Source organism: Lolium rigidum, chromosome 2 (genome assembly GCF_022539505.1).
Source record: "Lolium rigidum isolate FL_2022 chromosome 2, APGP_CSIRO_Lrig_0.1, whole genome shotgun sequence".
NCBI lineage: Eukaryota > Viridiplantae > Streptophyta > Magnoliopsida > Poales > Poaceae > Lolium > Lolium rigidum.
The window spans coordinates 204,583,617-204,605,233 of NC_061509.1; the positions used below are offsets into that span (position 1 = coordinate 204,583,617).

Genomic DNA, 21,617 nt, shown 5'->3' on the forward strand with positions numbered 1-21,617 from the left:
CTGGGGCCACACGAGGAGCCCAGGGGGTAGGGCCGCGCGGCCAAGGGCCTGGCCGCGCCGCCCTATGCCCTGGCTGCCTCGTGGCCCCACTTCGTTATCTCTTCGGTCTTCTGGAAGCTTCGTGCAAAAATAGGACCCTGGGCGAAAGTTTCGTCCAATTCCGAGAATATTTCCTTACTAGGATTTCTGAAACCAAAAACAGCAGAAAACAAAGAATCGGCTCTTCGGCATCTTGTTAATAGGTTAGTTCCAGAAAATGCATAAATATGACATATAATGTGCATAAAACATGTAGGTATCATCAATAAAGTAGCATGGAACATAAGAAATTATCGATACGTTGGAGACGTATCATCTGCCTGCTCACAACTTTGAACATAGGCTGCAATATAGTGCAAAACTTTCTAAAGCCTGCATGATCTACAATAGAAAGTGGGTACTCATGACAACACAACATCAAAGCAAGTTGTTTCCTACAAAGCTCTTGATCGAACACATAGTTTTCCACATTGACTTTCCCATCTTCCCCTTTGGTCAGTTTCAGCTTGGCTTGCTTCCATGCTGTTGTGGTTTGCCTAGCAGGACATGTCGCCAAATGCGCGCGTAGGTGTGAGGTTCCATCCCTTGTTTCTCCTACAAGCTTATTATGGCACCATTGACATTCAGCCTTCATTTTTCCACCAACAAGAACCCTCTCAAATTCATCCCACACCGGGGACTTGAGCTTTCTCCTCACACCAGCCGCCTTGTGTGCATCCTGTGGTTCAGTTTCTCTTGGTGTTTGGCGTGGCACCTCTTCCAAGTCAGTCGATGTAGCTGGTGTTCCATTCGCAGCACTAGAGCTTGGTGTTGGAGTAGGAACTGGACTTGAGACTGGTGTCTCTCCATTAGCAGCAGCACTAGAGCTTTGTGTTGGACTTGCCATTCCAAATCCAAAAAGCAATCCTAAAACAAAAGCACACACCAGTATATTAGAGTCTAATTAGACACAGGCAAGCATCACAACAATCTGTAGTTCTGTACGCAGAAGGAACAATAATATAGATGCAAAAGGAACACATGTGTGACCACATAATAGAACAAAATTCAACAATTCACCAACACAAAGCTACCACATAATATAGATGCCATTGCAGATCCTACCACATAGCAGTATCAATTATAGCTACAGATAATGACCTTGCAAAGCTTACTTATATTATTGGCAAATCTGTATATACACAAGCCATCTCCATTTGCATCTCTGAATACACACATCTGGATGGCAAATGAACTAGAAAAGGGAGCAGGAACTTCCTATTACGGTATTACCTCGATCTGTCACATGAATAGTGATGGCCATCTACAATAATTCCTACGTGAGCCTTATTTGCACCTACTACTCGCATCAAAGGTGAGGCTACATGCAGATATGCAGGATGGCTCAGAGTAAGGGAAAAGTGAGTAGGAATCATAGGATATGTTACCTCAAATTGATGGTCGGTACTGGGGTCTGGGGATGATGAAGATGGCCGCCGGCAGCTGCTCCTACTTGCAGATGTTCAGCTCGAGTCGATGCAGATTCGTCGGTCGCCGCCGAGTCACTTGTCAACCGTCGCCATCGTCGCGGAATCGCCGGCCGCCGTCGTCGCCGAGTCAGACGGGAAGGGAAGTGGAGGTCTGGAGGGGGAGGACTGGAGCCTAGAGGTGAGCCAGCGACCCAGCGTCGGCCAGCGCTCGATTTGGGAACGGGGAAGGATTGGAGGATTGGAGGCTGGCGGCTACGCGAGGGGAAAACTGATGCGGATGCGGGTGGGGGTCTAGGGTTTTTTCCTATATAGGATCTATTCTATTTCACTGACATGTGGGGTCCCGGGTATCCATGGAGTATCCACGGGGCCAGTTTTCCCCCCATCCCCGCCCCGCTAGCTTAGCGGGTACCCGCCCCGTCATACCCGTGGGGTGAACTCAGCCCCCATCCCCGTTCCTTAGCGGGTAAATACCCGCGGGTACCCGGCTCCACGGGGAAAATCGCCATTTTGAATATTGTCGCATGTCCGTCCGCGGTCTGCTGCGCCAGATGTCTTTATCTGACGGTAGAGGTCTTTCGAGTGTTGTTCTTGGACGTGTATATTCTCATTTCCCTGGAAGGAAGCGAATATTGCTTAATCGGGTTCCTCTCTCGAAATACTGAAGACTCAGACCAGATGATTACAAGGCTAACTAACTTAGAAACATTATCTTAGGGCTAGTTCTTTCGGGCTCTGGCTTGTGCATAAGCCATTTAGATTGAGGGCCTATTTGTTTGGGCTGTGGCTGGCTGGCTGTGCAGAGAAAACTGCTGTGCAGGATAAGCTGCTGCGCAGGGAAAGCTGTTGTTTCAAATTTCAGTGTTTGGCAGTCTGGCTGGCTGTTTGGCTTTGACAGATGAATTGTCTGAAATACCCACGACTCCAAGAACATTACTTAATTCGTATTCAGAGGCTGTCGTAGGTAGCTAGCTTTGCTAGTTCGTTTCATCCAAGCAAGTGAAAATAACTATGTAAAAGAAATTAGAGATCGGCGCCAGCGACAAAACATGGATTTCTCCCAGGAAGAGCACGCATCCAGCGAATGCTCTGGCCACCGTTTGCTGCTCGCTCCAGCGCATGCTCTGCCACATGCCTGTCGCTTGTGCCGGCCGCCTTTCTGCTGCTCCCGTGCCTGCCGCTTGCGCCAACCGCCGGCTGCCTGCCTGCTGCTTGGCTCGCTCTGGTTCTGTGCTTGGTGCGCTCGATCTGGGAGGTCGGGAATGAGACAAGGACAGTGAGAACGAGCCGGAAACGGAGGGGAACATCGGAGGCGGAGGGTCGCGGGCGCTGTGGTGGCGGCCGGCGGCGGCCTAATTTGGGGTTGGCGGCGGGCAGCGGCCTGATTTGGGGTTGGCGGCGGCCTGATTTGGGGTTGGCGGCGCGTACGGGTCAAACCCTTGGGCGGCGCTCCCTTCTCTGCTGAAAAAACGATTCGGTCTGCGGGTGGCATCATCCGTAAATACTCCAAACGAAATGGACAAATACAAATAACGGTTCGCCTGTTTAGTGGAAAAGCTGCGAGAAGCACCTCAAAGCACCTCGAAACGTGCTTCTCCATCTTTGCCTCTTAGGTGTTTTGGCTTTGGCAAAGTTATCTCTCAAAGCTACCCGTTTGTTTGGATTTGCTGGCTTTTGCTTTTGGAAAGCTGAAAAAAGCCCAAACAAACACCCCCTGAGTCGCGTCCAGAGAAGTAAAGTGAAAATAAACCCTGGAAAACTATCGTTTAGTTTTTTTTGTGTGGCTTATACTGTGCATAGGCGGAGCCAGCTATATACATAGTTGTACACATGTACACCCATTATATTGGGGAAAATCTTTATACCACTGTAAATGCATGTATTTTTCTTCAGTATACTTATGGAAACTCGGTAATGTTTGACTATTTTGTGGTTGCATGTACACCCATTTTCCAAAATTTGGCTCCACCACTTTGTGTGAGTTGTACAATAAAAAGCCAATAATTCCCTTTGATGGACCTTTGATTTGAATAATTGTTTTGAGTTAGTTTGCATTGTTTTTCACATATAAAGTCATGATCATATCAGCTTAGAGCTTCCAAAAAATATATGAAATATTGGCTCCCAAATGTTGTACACGTTCACCACATGTATATGACAATTGGTTACTGCCTACCTATTTTTTTAAAAAAAATCGTCTGATTGTCCTAACAATTACTCAGGACCAACATCCTACAACAAGCATCGATAATCTAAACATCAATTCAGTATTTGAAGCATTTCCGAAAATGTACAACAAATGAACATCAAAATAAATTATATGTATCTCATTTGCTCCCATATAGATACATGCCCGACAGATGCGTCCTCGAGAAGAGAACAATCAAGAAAATGAGACACCAACATTGGATGCGTTGTGAGAAACTTCGTGACTAGCGGGCACGTGCGCTACCGGTTGTGTGGAGGCTCAGTCTGAGGAGTACAGGAGGGAGATGGAGCTCATGTGATCCGCAGCCCCTTGGAGGTGCGCACCTGTAGAGGCAGCAAAACGGCCAGAGGCAGTGGCGGTAGTCGAACGCTGGCTAGCTCGAGCTCACCTTTAATGATGAGTTTACCTTTCAGTGGTATAGTGGAGAGAACCAGCCGGACAAGCTTGATCTGGGCTAAGGACATGGGGTAGCGGTGGGTTATCCTTCCGCCATGGAATGAAAATGGGGCGGCGCGGGCCGATAGGCGGCATCCGGAGTGGTTAGAGGTGGAAGACTGTGAGGAAACCTATCGGGGGTGGCCAGATATGCGATAGAGAGAGAGGAGAGAAAAAGAAACTTCGAGGGCATAGGTGTTCCACGCGGTGGCAATTGGGTGTAACCCGTGAAAATAGGGACGACGTCAATACTGGGTGAAGCTGGGGAAAGCTTGGGGAGGTGGTTTCCTCCCTGATACACACGAATGCCCAAAAATGTCTGCTCGCAAAAACGGCTTAAAATATTGTTCTTTAGGGATTTAGCTTATTTTCTTCATTATGAAGCTCCAAAAGAAATGGGTCTTAGTCTCTCGAAAAAAAGAAAGGTTGAGCTTCCTTAGAACTTCCTTTTATAGCCCAAGTCCGGATATTATGGAAGCTTTGATAGCTTTAATCATCTCTAAAGACCGCGGAGTAGAGATTTGACAGAGAAGACCTTTTTTGGTTCATTTTCATTAAGATTGAAATTTCTAGCATCAGATAAATTTTCGATAGATACGAACGAGGTACCAAGTTGAACATGTGTAAAATAAAAATATCATACAGTAGATACAAACAAAAAATTTTGCTTTTGAATGGAAAACTTCCTTGACCTACTATATATGAACACACGCGTGTGATCTTGGCAAAATCATGAAAACATGGCTTCTCTCAGCAGAAATGCTGCTGAGATTTCACGTGTTCATGTGAGAGGTTCGTCGACACTATCGAAATGCGACAAAGGCTGTCCCTTTTCTGTTGGTCTTGATGTTATTATCGTGGCCGACGTGGTGATGTTTGCCTTGCTTATCCTACAGTGCATGTTGTTTGACAGCATACCGTACATCTCCTCTATGATATTCTTGTTTCCAAATTATACCTTCATGAGCTGGATTGGGCCGAATTTACCCATAGTTCAATGTCACATGTGGTGCCTCAGTGAACTTGGTATCACATGCGTGCATTAAGCAAGATACAAGGATGGAGTAGTCCTTGCTAGATACGACGATTACTGCAATGGATGTCATGTGGGCAAGGTTTTCGCTGGGGCACATTAGGTACATAAACTAAAGGGCATGTCCTTCAATGCGAGGATGAGCGGTGAACTTGTGTTAAGGAGTGTGTTAGCTTGTTATCTTGATTGGCATGTTCTATATAAAATTAACAAGACATGTATTTATACTAAACATTTTTACTTCAGCATAATTGTTCATTATAGGTATGTTGGTTTTATTGATAAAAGTATGTTATTCCTAGTGTAAGTAGCAGACTTAATAATATTTATGTTCTCTTCTGTACTAACATACATATCTTTCATGCAATTGTAACGGTCATTAAAAATACATTTCATAAAAAAATGTTTCACGTTTTTATTTTATTGTGAGAAACATGAGAAATGTTTGTTACAATGAATTTCATTCTAATTCCAAGCAAACACAACATCCTTAAATTAATATTCGTTTATTAACTTTGTAATGCTATTATGTGTGTACCTTCAAAATATGGTGGTTCTTAGAGTGTATGAATTTGACAACTAAGTTGGTGGAGGTTTCTAGATTTTAATATTCTTAGGCTGTGGTGCAATAGATAATTGGAGAATGTATGAGGTGTATGATGAGTAGTTTGTTTTGCAATAGAATCTTCATAGTATATATTACATCTGACAAAAGTAATAACTTGTATACTCCTCTTTCCATAAAATAAGATGTGTAGTTTTTGTTTATAATTCAATCGATGTAAACTTTGATCAAGTTTTTAGAAGTAAATATCAATATCTATCATTCCAAATTAATGACATATATTTTTCCTATCAGTACTATATAGTATAATAGTACTCAAAAAAATTTCTATAAATTCTGTCAACTCTATATCGTTTGACTTCAGAAACAATTTATAACCTTATTTTACAGAACGGGGGTTGTACTACTTTTCTTCTGTGGTTAGCCATTGGCATATGCATCATCTTTTTTGCGTGGAATTTTTGCTTCTATAATTTGTTGAGGTAACACTCATTGATGCAATTGTAGAATCATCATTTTCATAAATTGCTAAAAAGTACTACACTGAGATGTCTAATGATAGAGGTTGGCCTATCTGAGCTTAGAACTACTCCCACCGTTCTGAAAAGAAACCATATAAATTTAATTGAAAGAAAAAAAAAACAATGTAAAGTACTTCCTCCGTCTCATGAAAGTTTTCTAGGATTTAGTTAAATTTGGATGTATCTACATACTAGACAGTGTCTAGATACATCTAAATTTTAACAAATCTAAGACAACTTCTATGAGATTGAGGAAGTATAAGTAAGCTTGTATAAAACATCAACATCTACAATGCCAAAGAAATATTACTAGATACACCATGAAGTATATATATTATCATGTTATATCTATATATTATTATAGTTGTTTATAACTTTATCTATAAACTTGATCAAAATTATACTGTTTCACTTCAAGAAAAATGATACGTTTTCTTTTTAAAATTGATGTACTCACTCCATTCAAAATAACCATGCGTGTTGGGCTTAATCAAAGTAAAAAAATGGTTGACAAAATATATGGGAAACATATTTGTATCTACAATATACAAATAATATTATTAGAATTATTTTAAAACATATGTTTCATGTTATATTCATTTGATACTTTCATATATGCATGGTTAAACCGACAAAGTTTGATTTTGACGAAACCTAAAATGACATGGTAATTTAAAACGTAGGATGTAGGAATGGATACCAGTAAAAAAGATTTGATTTGGTTTACTTTTTAGGGAAAAAATTAGGCACAACATGTTATGTGCAGGAGGGCACATACACGGAGTTGCTTTTGGTTCGACGGCTAGCGTAAGTGAGTGTCGACTATGCTTACCTTTTTAAAGGGGCTGCTTGGTACGGGGCGCTTCGAGGTGCTTGGAGTGTGACGGGTCAAAAATGAAGAGTACGGCGGTTACGGGCCATATCGTTTTGTCAGTTCAGCATAGCATTCGTTACTTTCTGTTTTAGGCATGTTTATGCTGTTACCAGCACTTTTTTAAATTTTTGTATTGATGTGGTTGCTATATTAACATAGTGAGACGAAAAAGGAAGCAAGTGACTGACTAACAAGATTATCATCAGGCCCAGATAGATACCAGGTCAAACGAGTTGACTGCTCAGTCACCAGGAAAATCTAAACGCCGCTCACTGTTTGACTCCGATATGGCTCGTAATCGCATGCCCCGGCGGCAGACGACGCCAATTTAGCGCCGGCCGCGCCGCGCTACCCCACCGGATTATCTGAAGCTTCGGCTTCGACTCTGTCGTCGTCCCCGTTTTTCCGCGGGCCGAGACTATCCGGAACCCCTCCTTTGGAAGCTTACGACGCCTACGCGTCTACCTCGATCGCGGTCCGTGATCTGGATCGTGCCGGCCGGCCGGCCGAGCGTGCAGACACGCATGGCATGGCACACAGCGCCAGGTCCCTCCGCTTGATGTCAGCCATTGGACCGGCATACTCATCCAATCCGATCATCGGACTTTGATCGATCGGCCACCGCATAGGTGTTTCAGACATTTAAGACCGCTGCATGCAAATGCCAATCTTCTCACGCAGTGCGAACAGCTAGCAAGATCGGTGCTGAATCGCCGCCGCCGACGCGCTCGCTTGCTTACCGGCAGTGCTCTCTGTTTTCAATCCTAGTAAAAGATCGCCGCCTGGCCACAGTCCACCAGCAACAATACTATTCTACATAACGGAACGGTCACTATACGAGCCTTCGCTATCGCGAGACTGGCTGTAACTGGTCACTCGACCTAGGCTCAAACGAACTCAAATGGACAGCCGGAGACACACAGGGCGCGTTTGGTGCCTGGTTCGATTCGTGGCTCACTGGCGCAACTGTACAAATACATTTGCGCATCTAGAACGAGCCACGGGTCAAAATTGGCCTGTTGTTTGGTAGGTCGAGCTGCATCGGCTGGGCTGGAAAAGACTTTCTGTTTGTTTGCCTGCATCCAAGTCTAAATCTTGATGGAGATGAGATTAGGCTTGTTTGGTACCATCTAGACATGCCTAAGGTTACCTTTTCTCTACAACGGGTAATCTTATCATGCTCTCACCTCCCATCACACATAAATCACAGTTCATGATAGTTGCAAACTTACGAAACATTGCAGTTCACGAAATCAGCCCTACCTACTACGAATGGTAGTTCTAACACGATGCTCTCTAGCTACTATGAGTTGTAGTTTATTATAACGGGGTCGTTCAACATACGAGGATCGAAAAGGGGTTCGAGAAATAGGGGATCATAGGGGATTCTTCTTCTTCTTCACTTCTCCTCAGATGGTGGTGTTGCCTCTGGCTTCTCACATTGTGTCTGCCCACTCTTGCCTCTTCACCTTTCAGGCATCATTGTCGCATGCGTCCACGCCATGGCCGGTCTCTACTTCATCAAAAGTGGCAATCTCTTCGAAGAACTCATCCTCGCCCCAACCTAGAATCCAGTTGTGAAGAATGCAGCAAGCAAGGACCAGCTTTACCTGAGTGTCAAACGTTTGGAACGGTTTCTCGTCAAGGACCTTGAACCTGTTCTTCAATGCAGCAAAGGCCCTCTCAATGGTGACTCTAAGGCTTGAGTGTCTCAGATTGAACAACTCTCTCGCATTCAGAGGTCGGTGCTTCGCAGAGAACTCGTTGAGGTGGTACCTTGTTTTCCTAAAGGGAGGTAGAATTCCAGGTCGGCATGCATATCCAGCATCTCCAAGGTAGAACTTACCCTCAGGGATTTGCAATCCATCAGACCTTGACAAGCTGTCGGCCAGGATGCTTGCATCATGAGTTGAACCGTCCCACCCAGCAAGCACGTAGGTGAACCTCATATCGACATCCACAACTGCTAGCACGTTCTGGCTGGTGCAGTGCTTCCTCCCACGGAATGCTGCAGGCATTGATCTCGGTACATTTACAGTGACATGAGTACCATCAATAGCCCAATGCAATCCTGTAAAAAAATTAGCACACAGTCATGTTTCTGACAGTACCACACATCTGATAGGTAGAACAAACATGATTTTGTACTCACCCTAAAATAGGGGAACCACCTGTAGCTGTTCTTGATCTTGGTTGGTGTGTTCATTGATGATGGCTTGATCATTTCACCTCTGAGCTCCCCAATTACGTACAACACCTGCTGAAAGTACCGCGAGATAGTCTCCGTGGATCGGCTGAATGTGTTATGGATGACTCTGAACCTCTGGTATGACCTACGACATGAAGAAACATTGCGACTTGTTTTTCCACAGTGGTGTAGATGCTATCAGTCAGCAGTCCTCTACCCCTGAACGTTTTCACAAGTGCATAGAAAGGGGCTCCTCTCATCCGTAGCATCTGGATAGCCTCTACGTCATTGCAGTTGTAGATGTTGTTTAGGTTGGCAATGCTCTCCTGATCTCGTTGTAACATAGGATCGTAAGTCACACGACGAAAAGCATCATGCCTAACTGCTCTCTTGTGCACCATCAGGATTCAAGCTTGTATGCAAATGATGAGTGCTGCGACGTGATGCACAAGCTGAAGCTGGTCGGTCTACTCAAACAAGATCTATACATTACGAACGGTCTTATCAAATCCAACTAGTTCTACCAACATGAATCTAACACTACAGTAGAGCAGAGGAGTTTCCACTTACCTCCATCATGGCGGACGAAGGACACAGCCGATAGCCGCCGCAGATGTGCGCAGGCTCCGCCGCGGCTGGAGAAGAGGACACTGGTCCGACGCCGAAGACCGAAGGGAGATGCGCGCTGCCAGATCTGGTTCGCTGCCGCCGGTGCGAAATTTGGGGGGAGGAAAAATTTGGGAGGGGGTTAGTGGAGGGGGTAACCGAAGAGGGAGGTTACCCCTACCTTTGCCCCGCAACACCACTGTGATTTTAGCTTCTCCCGCCATGCCGAGGCGGAGCTCCCGCGCGAACGGTGTTATCGATTTTCGTCTCGCCAGGGCTTGGTCCTGGAGAAACTGTTAAACCAGGCGTTCCTCCGGGACCTGGATGCTTTAAAACCCGTGCTATGCAAAAACGCTACTGAGCCCAGAGAACCAAGCGGCGCGAAAAATGCTGGGTCGATGTGAGCTAGCCAAGGAACGTCCACGCTACCAAACGCGCCCAGAGATATGCATAGCACTACAGGAATGGTCGGAGACGCCGACGGCCAAACCCTACACCGAGGGCGTTTTATCGGGGCCGTCGGCGTATGGCCTCGCCGGGGCAGCGCCGGAAGCCGACCGTCGGCGTCTAGATACCGTCGGCGTACGAGGCTCCTACGCCGAGGGCCGCCGTCGGCGTCTACCGGCCCCTCGGCATAGGCAGTAACATGGTGCCTGTTCCGGCGGCGACATGACGGCCCTCTCACGGCGTCTCACGGACGCCGAGGGCTACCCTCGGCATAGGGCATGGCCCCCTATGCCGACGGCCACCCTCGGCATATAGATTTTTTTTTATTTTTTTTCTTTTTTCTCTCTCTCATATTACTTTATATTATGTTTCTATTATTTATTTACTAGTATGAATTATGTAAAAAAAGGTTCTATTTTTTAAGAATTCGACGATGCATTGCATATATGTAGGTCCCACGGGTGACGCTCTTCGCGAGACGGGTCAACCGGAGCCACTAGGCCGAACTTCTGCTATCTATGTACATATGTCCTTAAACATTTAGGAAAAATTCCATTGCTAACCCTAACTCCAACCCTAACCCTAACCGAGGCCATTCCCGCCCTAGGGTTTCCCGCTTCTGCGGGCCAACTTTCTATTTTGCGAACATTTTGGTAACCCTTAACCTCACCCGGATGCTATCCCTAACCCTAACCCTAGGGGTAGATCTGCGGGGTCACCGCCCTAGGGTTTGGCTAACCTTGCATGTACCCGGCGTTGACGATTTCCGCATACATGGGCTAGCACTTGGTAAAATACGGGATCTCGTATGTGGAAACTCCCGCCACAGCTCAAACGGAGCCTATTTTATGGTAAAGTATGCCCAACTTATGGTTTCCATGTACATATGTCCTAAACAAACCAAAGCAAGTAAAAAAGTCCATTTGTAAACCCTAGCACGGAGAAAGCTATAGGGGTAGATCTGCGGGATCCTCGCCCTAGGGTTTTCCAAGATACAGACCATCGGAGCGTCGGAATCCCTGGAAAACTTGCATATGCCCATAACATATGTGTAAAATTGTGATGTAAGGATTGGCTAACCTTGCATGTACCCGGCGTTGACGATTTCCGCATGCATGGGCTAGCACTAGGTAAAATCCAGGATCTGTATGTGGAAACTCCCGCCACGGCTCAAACGGAGCCTATTTTATGGTAAAGTATGCCCAACCTATGGTTTCCATGTACATATGTCCTAAAAAAAGCAAAACAAGTAAAAAAGTCCATTGGTAAACCCTCGCACGGAGAAAGCTATAGGGGTAGATCTGCGGGGTCCCCGCCCTAGGGTTTTCCAAGATACAAACCACCGGAGCGTCAGAATCGCTAGAAAACTTGTGTGTGTCCACATGGCATGCACAAAATTGATTTGAGATGGTTTTATATCCAAGGCTACCCCCCAGGTGTGTCCGGCTTCTCGGACAGGGGGTTCCTACACTTGGGCAGATTCTGCATGTATAGGGGGGAACTCCCTCGTACGTGAACCGGAGAGAAACTTGATATCATATGGGATGATTTTTGTTTCCACATGTACCTATGACCTAACCAAGCTCAAATGGAGGCATATGCCCACCGGGGGACCCCCGATGGGATGCAGTCAAAGGGGTAGACCGCGCGGTCAACAGAACTAGGGTTTCGTCGGAAATCTAGCGTCGGATCTAGGGAATGGCCCCAGAACTTGTGTGTGTCCACATGGAATGCACAAAAGTGATTTGAGATGGTTTTATATCCAAGGCTACCCCCCCAGGTGTGTCCGGCTTCTCGGACAGGGGGTTCCTACACTTAGGCAGATTATGCATGTATAGGGGGGAACTCCCTCGGAGTTGAACCGGAGAGAAACTTGATATCATATGGGATGATCCTTGTTTCCACATGTACCTATGACCTAACCAAGCTCAAATGGAGGCATATGCCCACCGGGGACCCCGATGGGATGCAGTCAAAGGGGTAGACCGCGCGGTCAACAGAACTAGGGTTTCGTCGGAAATCTAGCGTCGGATCTAGGGAATGGCCCCAGAACTTGTGTGTGTCCACATGGCATGCACAAAATTGATTTGAGATGGTTTTATATCCAAGGCTACCCCCCGGTGTGTCCGGCTTCTCGGACGGGGGTTCCTACACTTGGGCGGATTCCGCATGTATAGGGGGGAACTCCCTCGTACGTGAACCGGAGAGAAACTTGATATCATATGGGATGATCCTTGTTTCCACATGTACCTATGACCTAACCAAGCTCAAATGGAGGCATATGCCCACCGGGGGACCACCGGTGGGATGCAGTCAAAGGGGTAGACCGCGCGGTCAACAGAACTAGGGTTTCGTCGGAAATCGAGCGTCGGATCTAGGTAATGGCCCCAGAACTTGTGTGTGTCCACATGGCATGCACAAAATTGATTTGAGATGGTTTTATATCCAAGGCTACCCCCCCAGGTGTGTCCGGCTTCTCGGACAGGGGGTTCCTACACTTGGGCGGATTCCCGCATGTATAGGGGGGAACTCCCTCGTACGTGAACCGGAGAGAAACTTGATATCATATGGGATGATTTTTGTTTCCACATGTACCTATGACCTAACCAAGCTCAAATGGAGGCATATGCCCACCGGGGACCCCGATGGGATGCGATCAAAGGGGTAGACCGCGCGGTCAACGGAACTAGGGTTTCGTCGGAAATCTAGCGTCGGATCTAGGGAATGGCCCCGGAACTTGTGTGTGTCCACATGGAATGCACAAAAGTGATTTGAGATGGTTTTATATCCAAGGCTACCCCCCCCGGGTGTGTCCGGCTTCTGGACGGGGGTTCCTACACTTAGGCGGATTATGCATGTATAGGGGGAACTCCCTCGGAGTTGAACCGGAGAGAAACTTGATATCATATGGGATGATCCTTGTTTCCACATGTACCTATGACCTAACCAAGCTCAAACGGAGGCATATGCCCACCGGGGACCCCCGATGGGATGCGATCAAAGGGGTAGACCGCGCGGTCAACGTGAACTAGGGTTTCGTCGGAAATCGAGCGTCGGATCTAGGGAATGGCCCCAGAACTTGTGTGTGTCCACATGGCATGCACAAAATTGATTTGAGATGGTTTTATATCCAAGGCTACCCCCCCAGTGTGTGTCCTGGCTTCTCGGACAGGGGGTTCCTACACTTGGGCGGATTCCGCATGTATAGGGGGGAACTCCCTCGTACGTGAACCGGAGAGAAACTTGATATCATATGGGATGATTTTTGTTTCCACATGTACCTATGACCTAACCAAGCTCAAATGGAGGCATATGCCCATCGGGGACCCCGATGGGATGCGATCAAAGGGGTAGACCGCGCGGTCAACGAACTAGGGTTTCGTCGGAAATCTAGCGTCGCATCTAGGGAATGGCCCCGAACTTGTGTGTGTCCACATGGAATGCACAAAAGTGATTTGAGATGGTTTTATATCCAAGGCTACTCCCCGTGTGTGTCCGGCTTCTCGGACAGGGGTTCCTACACTTAGGCGGATTATGCATGTATAGGGGGAACTCCCTCGGAGTTGAACCGGAGAGAAACTTGATATCATATGGGATGATCCTTGTTTCCACATGTACCTATGACCTAACCAAGCTCAAACGGAGGCATATGCCCACCGGGGGACCCCCGATGGGATGCAGTCAAAGGGGTAGACCGCGCGGTCAACAGAACTAGGGTTTCGTCGGAAATCTAGCGTCGGATCTAGGGAATGGCCCCAGAACTTGTGTGTGTCCACATGGCATGCACAAAATTGATTTGAGATGGTTTTATATCCAAGGCTACCCCCTAGGTGTGTCCGGCTTCTCGGACAGGGGTTCCTACACTTGGGCGGATTCTCGCATGTATAGGGGGAACTCCCTCGTACGTGAACCGGAGAGAAACTTGATATCATATGGGATGATTTTTGTTTCCACATGTACCTATGACCTAACCAAGCTCAAATGGAGGCATATGCCCACCGGGGACCCCCGATGGGATGCAGTCAAAGGGGTAGACCGTGCGGTCAACAGAACTAGGGTTTCGTCGGAAATCTAGCGTCGGATCTAGGGAATGGCCCCAGAACTTGTGTGTTTCCACATGGAATGCACAAAAGTGATTTGAGATGGTTTTATATCCAAGGCTACCCCCCCCAGGTGTGTCCGGCTTCTCGGACAGGGGGTTCCTACACTTAGGCAGATTATGCATGTATAGGGGGGACTCCTCGGAGTTGAACCGGAGAGAAACTTGATATCATATGGGATGATCCTTGTTTCCACATGTACCTATGACCTAACCAAGCTCAAATGGAGGCATATGCCCCCGGTGGGATGCAGTCAAAGGGGTAGACCGCGCGGTCAACAGAACTAGGGTTTCGTCGGAAATCGAGCGTCGGATCTAGGGAATGGCCCCAGAACTTGTGTGTGTCCACATGGCACGCACAAAATTGATTTGAGATGGTTTTATATCCAAGGCTACCCCCCCTAGGTGTGTCCGGCTTCTCGGACAGGGGGTTCCTACACTTGGGCAGATTCTGCATGTATAGGGGGGAACTCCCTCGTACGTGAACCGGAGAGAAACTTGATATCATACGGGATGATTTTTGTTTCCACATGTACCTATGACCTAACCAAGCTCAAATGGAGGCATATGCCCACCGGGGACCTCCGATGGGATGCGAGTCAAAGGGGTAGACCGCGCGGTCAACGTAACTAGGGTTTCGTCGGAAATCTAGCGTCGGATCTAGGGAATGGCCCCAGAACTTGTGTGTGTCCACATGGAATGCACAAAAGTGATTTGAGATGGTTTTATATCCAAGGCTACCCCCGTGTGTGTCCGGCTTCTCGGACGGGGGTTCCTACACTTAGGCGGATTATGCATGTATAGGGGGAACTCCCTCGGAGTTGAACCGGAGAGAAACTTGATATCATATGGGATGATCCTTGTTTCCACATGTACCTATGACCTAACCAAGCTCAAATGGAGGCATATGCCCACCGGGGGACCACCGGTGGGATGCAGTCAAAGGGGTAGACCGCGCGGTCAACAGAACTAGGGTTTCGTCGGAAATCGAGCGTCGGATCTAGGTAATGGCCCTAGAACTTGTGTGTGTCCACATGGCATGCACAAAATTGATTTGAGATGGTTTTATATCCAAGGCTACCCCCCCAGGTGTGTCCGGCTTCTCGGACAGGGGGTTCCTACACTTGGGCAGATTCTGCATGTATAGGGGGAACTCCCTCGTACGTGAACCGGAGAGAAACTTGATATCATATGGGATGATTTTTGTTTCCACATGTACCTATGACCTAACCAAGCTCAAATGGAGGCATATGCCCACCGGGGGACCCCCGATGGGATGCAGTCAAAGGGGTAGACCGCGCGGTCAACAGAACTAGGGTTTCGTCAGAAATCTAGCGTCGGATCTAGGGAATGGCCCCAGAACTTGTGTGTGTCTACATGGAATGCACAAAAGTGATTTGAGATGGTTTTATATCCAAGGCTACCCCCCCAGGTGTGTCCGGCTTCTCGGACAGGGGGTTCCTACACTTAGGCGGATTATGCATGTATAGGGGGGGAACTCCCTCGGAGTTGAACCGGAGAGAAACTTGATATCATATGGGATGATCCTTGTTTCCACATGTACCTATGACCTAACCAAGCTCAAATGGAGGCATATGCCCACCGGGGGACCACCGGTGGGATGCAGTCAAAGGGGTAGACCGCGCGGTCAACAGAACTAGGGTTTCGTCGGAAATCGAGCGTCGGATCTAGGGAATGGCCCCAGAACTTGTGTGTGTCCACATGGCATGCACAAAATTGATTTGAGATGGTTTTATATCCAAGGCTACCCCCCGGTGTGTCCGGCTTCTCGGACGGGGGTTCCTACACTTGGGCGGATTCTCGCATGTATAGGGGGAACTCCCTCGTACGTGAACCGGAAAGAAACTTGATATCATATGGGATGATTTTTGTTTCCACATGTACCTATGACCTAACCAAGCTCAAATGGAGGCATATGCCCACCGGGGACCCCCGATGGGATGCAGATCAAAGGGGTAGACCGCGCGGTCAACGTAACTAGGGTTTCGTCGGAAATCTAGCGTCGGATCTAGGGAATGGCCCCAGAACTTGTGTGTGTCCACATGGAATGCACAAAAGTGATTTGAGATGGTTTTATATCCAAGGCTACCCCCCGGTGTGTGTCCGGCTTCTCGGACGGGGGTTCCTACACTTAGGCAGATTATGCATGTATAGGGGGGAACTCCCTCGGAGTTGAACCGGAGAGAAACTTGATATCATATGGGATGATCCTTGTTTCCACATGTACCTATGACCTAACCAAGCTCAAATGGAGGCATATGCCCACCGGGGGACCACCGGTGGGATGCAGTCAAAGGGGTAGACCGCGCGGTCAACAGAACTAGGGTTTCGTCGGAAATCGAGCGTCGGATCTAGGGAATGGCCCCAGAACTTGTGTGTGTCCACATGGCATGCACAAAATTGATTTGAGATGGTTTTATATCCAAGGCTACCCCCCCCCAGGTGTGTCCGGCTTCTCGGACAGGGGGTTCCTACACTTGGGCAGATTCTGCATGTATAGGGGGGAACTCCCTCGTACGTGAACCGGAGAGAAACTTGATATCATATGGGATGATTTTTGTTTCCACATGTACCTATGACCTAACCAAGCTCAAATGGAGGCATATGCCCACCGGGGACCCCGATGGGATGCGATCAAAGGGGTAGACCGCGCGGTCAACGGAACTAGGGTTTCGTCGGAAATCTAGCGTCGGATCTAGGGAATGGCCCCGTAACTTGTGTGTGTCCACATGGAATGCACAAAAGTGATTTGAGATGGTTTTATATCCAAGGCTACCCCCCGTGTGTGTCCGGCTTCTCGGACAGGGGTTCCTACACTTAGGCAGATTATGCATGTATAGGGGGAACTCCCTCGGAGTTGAACCGGAGAGAAACTTGATATCATATGGGATGATCCTTGTTTCCACATGTAACTATGACCTAACCAAGCTCAAATGGAGGCATATGCCCACCGGGGGACCACCGGTGGGATGCAGTCAAAGGGGTAGACCGCGCGGTCAACAGAACTAGGGTTTCGTCGGAAATCGAGCGTCGGATCTAGGGAATGGCCCCGTAACTTGTGTGTGTCCACATGGCATGCACAAAATTGATTTGAGATGGTTTTATATCCAAGGCTACCCCCCCAGGTGTGTCCGGCTTCTCGGACAGGGGGTTCCTACACTTGGGCAGATTCTGCATGTATAGGGGGGAACTCGCTCGTACGTGAACCGGAGAGAAACTTGGAGCTATTTGGGTGGCATGTCACGGCGCAGGAGTGCTCCTGTGATGGGCTCCGCTGCGTGGTTGAGGACATTACGGTGCCGGACTTGGTCAGGAAGAAGACCGTGCCGTCGTCTTCGTCGGCGTCGGCGTCTACGTCGTTGTCATCGTTGTTGCCGCGCGGGGCTGGCGTGTTGGCATCGGCGGGTGAGTCTGGGTCTGGCTTGCGAGAGAGCGGGACCCGGGACGGACCAGGAGTTGGTGGAGGGGTCGAACGCGGACATGGAGAGGTCCGTGAGCTTGCCGAGGATGAGGACGACGCGGTAGGGCGAGCCGTACATGGCGACGGCCTGGAGTGGGGCCGGCGGCGGGGGCGGGAGCGCGCGGGAGGCGCCGGTGAGCGGGTTGGCGACGGTGAGCGCGCCGGTGTCGGGCGCGCGGTAGAGCACGAGCCCGCCAGCGGCGGCCACGGGCACCGGGCCCGGGGGACCGCGGCAGCGCGCCCAGGACCCCTCGCCGGCGTCGAACGCGACGGCGTGGCCGGGGCGCGCGTCTTGTCGGTCGGAGTCGGACAGCATGAGGAACCAGGGGTCGCGGGCGGGGACGCGCGCGCACGCGGCGAGGAAGGCCGGCGACCCCGCGGCGTCGCGCCAGCGCCGGGACACGCCGCGGAGGCGGAAGAAGCTGGCGGGCGGGAGGCGCGCGAGCACCCGCTCGAGCATGTCGAGGAATTTAAATAAAAAATAAAAAATAAATTGAAAAAAGAAAATAAAAAATAAATTGAAAAAAGAAAATAAAAAATAAATTGAAAAAAGAAAAAAAGGGGGGCTATGCCGAGGGCTGCCGGTCGGCATAGCCTTGGCCCTCGGCATAGGCTATGGGCACGAGCACGTTTAGGGTTGGTCGAGCCGGACCACGCGCCCGAGCCCGAGCCGGACCCTTCTCCCCGCGCGCTCGAGCCCGCCGCCACCCATCTCTGCTCCTCCCCCCGCCCGCCGCCACGCTCCCCGCCGCCGGCAACCACCTCCCCGCCGCCTGCCGCCCTCCTCTGCTCTCCCTCCACCTCTGCAAGCACCTCCTCGCCGCCACCTCCACCTCTCTCTGCTCCCCTTTACCTCGTGCCGCCGCCAGCAGCCGCGCGCCGCCGCCAGCAGCCGCACGCCGCGCTCCTCCTCGTCCTCGCGCCCAACCCGCAGTCCCCTGGCCGGCCTCCTCCTCGCGCCCCCGCCCACCAAGCTCCCTGGCCGGCCTCCTCCTCCCGCTGCCCGGCCAACACACGGTAAGAACTCCTTTTTTTATTTGTGTATTAGTTTTAGTTGTTGAAATTAAAATGTGTAAGAAAATAGTAATTGAAATGTTTGCCCATTAATCGGCCCGTGAGTTGATTTCTTGAAATGATGCATATACTGTTTGGGGGTCCAATTATAGCAGCTATATGTTAGCTCAAGTTGGCAAAGCAAGGATGAAAGCCTGGGTTCAGATATGGTTCAATTTGGACCCCGTGGTGTAAAAAACCCCATGGTGTAAAAGCAATTAGCAATGGGGAATTGATTGTCAGACTAAAGTATTTGATTGTCACTTGGTGAATATTGAATACTCTCTCCGTCCCACGAAAGATGTCCTAGATTTATCTAATTTTGGATTTATCTAGAAACTATCTAGTGTCTAGATACATTCAAATTTAGACAAATATGAGACATCTTTCATGGGACAGAGGGAGTACTTCTAGTTCAGGAGGTGAGTGATCGCGTAGCACCTGAGTGGTTGCCTAGGATCTGGCAGCTGGCTGCTTTGAGAGGAAGAAGATGAGGAAAGGAGACACATGAAGAAAGAAAAAGTAGAGGAAGGATGACCTGATAGTCTAGCAAAGGCCCATGGTGGCCCATTACATGTGATGTCTTACAGCCTTAAGGAGGTGGGGCTCTCTCATGGACACAGAGAGATTTTATGCTGTATGAGGACTCGTATCCTCAGTTCTCACCGCATAACTCAAATCTATAGAAGGGCATCGATTTCTTAAGAGGTAGGCTTGGTTGAGCAATGGAAGACCTCAGTCGCCGCTTGGAAGACCTTCTAGGCACGAATCGCGGCAGAGTCCTCCTGTTGTCCGTGTAGGTGACCACCTAGATCGTCCTTCAGATCAGTGCCATCTAGCATTGTTTTGCTATGCCAATTCAGCTATTTGTGCATGATGAGTTTAGCTATTTGTGCATGATGAGTTTAAATATTTGAAAATGAATATGTTTAATAATGGAAATAGAAATGCACATGTGAATTTTTTCTAATATTGTGAATTTGTAATAGGCCATGTGGTGACCGCCTCGTCATGAGCACCCCGGCGTGACGATCCCGGATCTTGGCCCGCTTCTCGACGGTCGCCGATATCGACACTCGGTTGTTGGACTACTTCCTCTACAGCCGAGGGTGAGCTAAATTTCCAACTTCATCTCCGCATTTTCTTATGTCACTAGATTCATTTTCCAAGTCCAGTTGCGTAACCTAGGTGTCACTTCCCGTCCGCGAGCGTTACGCGGATAAATATGCATTAGTGGTCCGCATATTTTGAACCGTAACGCTTGCGGCATTTACGGGACAGTCGGCGGATGCGTAGTTGTCTACGTTTTCCATGTTCTACTCCGGTCCGAGTCAGGATTTCGGCGGCGCCTCCCCGTTGTTCTCCGGATGCACATCCTCTCGGCTTTTTGCCGAGACGTGTATCGGGAGAGCAGCGGGGAGGTACTGCCGAAATTCTGACTTGGACCGGGGTAGAGCATGGAGAACGTAGCCAACTACGGATCCGGCGGCTGCTAGGAGCCCACCTAGTAGAGATGTAGGTTGATGCATGCGTTTCGCCCGGTAAAATAAATAAAAATATGATGCATTTAATTTCCTATTTGATATAAATGCTATGTCTGTGGTTTGGCTCCCAATAAAGCAGAGGATGGCTGATAATGGATGGATGTACAATGAGCGTGTTAGTGCGGCGAGAAAACAGATGAGTGGACAAGGAAGACCCATTTTCTAGTGAATGAGTTAGCGCGTGGTACAAAGGGGCTGGCTCGGGCACTTTGCCCCTGTGTTCGCTGCGTGAAGCGTCAACGTCGTGGGAAGGATGAAATGTATAGACACCTTCCGCAATATGGGTATATGCATGGGTACGTCACGGAAATCGACTTTGATGAGCGCGAACGTGACAGAGGTGAGGTGATGCGGCAGCGGCTCAATGGCAATGAGTACGATGGAATTAGAGACTTTCTAGATGATCTCGTCCATGCCGATGTCCCGGATTCGCCACCGCCAGAACCGGAGGCGCCGCCAGAACCGGAGGCGCCGCCAGAACCGGAGGAACCCGAGCCAACCGCCAAGGCCTTCTATGATATGATTGCCGCGGCTAAGAGGCCTCTGTACGAGGGCGCCGCGATTTCTCAGCTCGATGCCATCTCCCAATGTCTAGCCGACAAGACCCGGTACAACACCACCCGTGAGGGCTTTGAAGCAAGTCCGAAAACAACTGGTAACATGTTTCCCAAAGATCATTGTACTGCCTCAAAGCACCGCACGCGACGAGGAGAATGATGAAGGACCTCAACATGGATTATCAAAGGATAGACTGTTGTCCCAATGGCTGCGTTCTATTTTGGAGACAAGTATGCGGAGGACAAGTACTTGTCCCATGCGTAAGCGATCTAGGTATGAAGAGGTAACGGGAAAGGATGGTCAGGTGAGGCAGTCAAGCACCGCAAAGTCGATTCTTCGATATCTCCCATTCATAAAAAGAATCCAGCGGCTTTACATGCACGAGGAGACAGCCAAACAGATGACGTGTGATACGTCCAATTTGCATCACTATTTTGTATCATAATTTGCTGTTATTCATTGATATATTTCATATTGGGACACAATACTTATGTTA

At 48.8% G+C, this 21,617-nt stretch overlaps 1 pseudogene; it reads right to left on the bottom strand.

The window, feature by feature from the left end:
- Positions 1 to 9,535: 9,535 nt before the first annotated feature.
- Positions 9,536 to 18,426, bottom strand: LOC124690487 (annotated as a pseudogene).
- Positions 18,427 to 21,617: the final 3,191 nt, after the last annotated feature.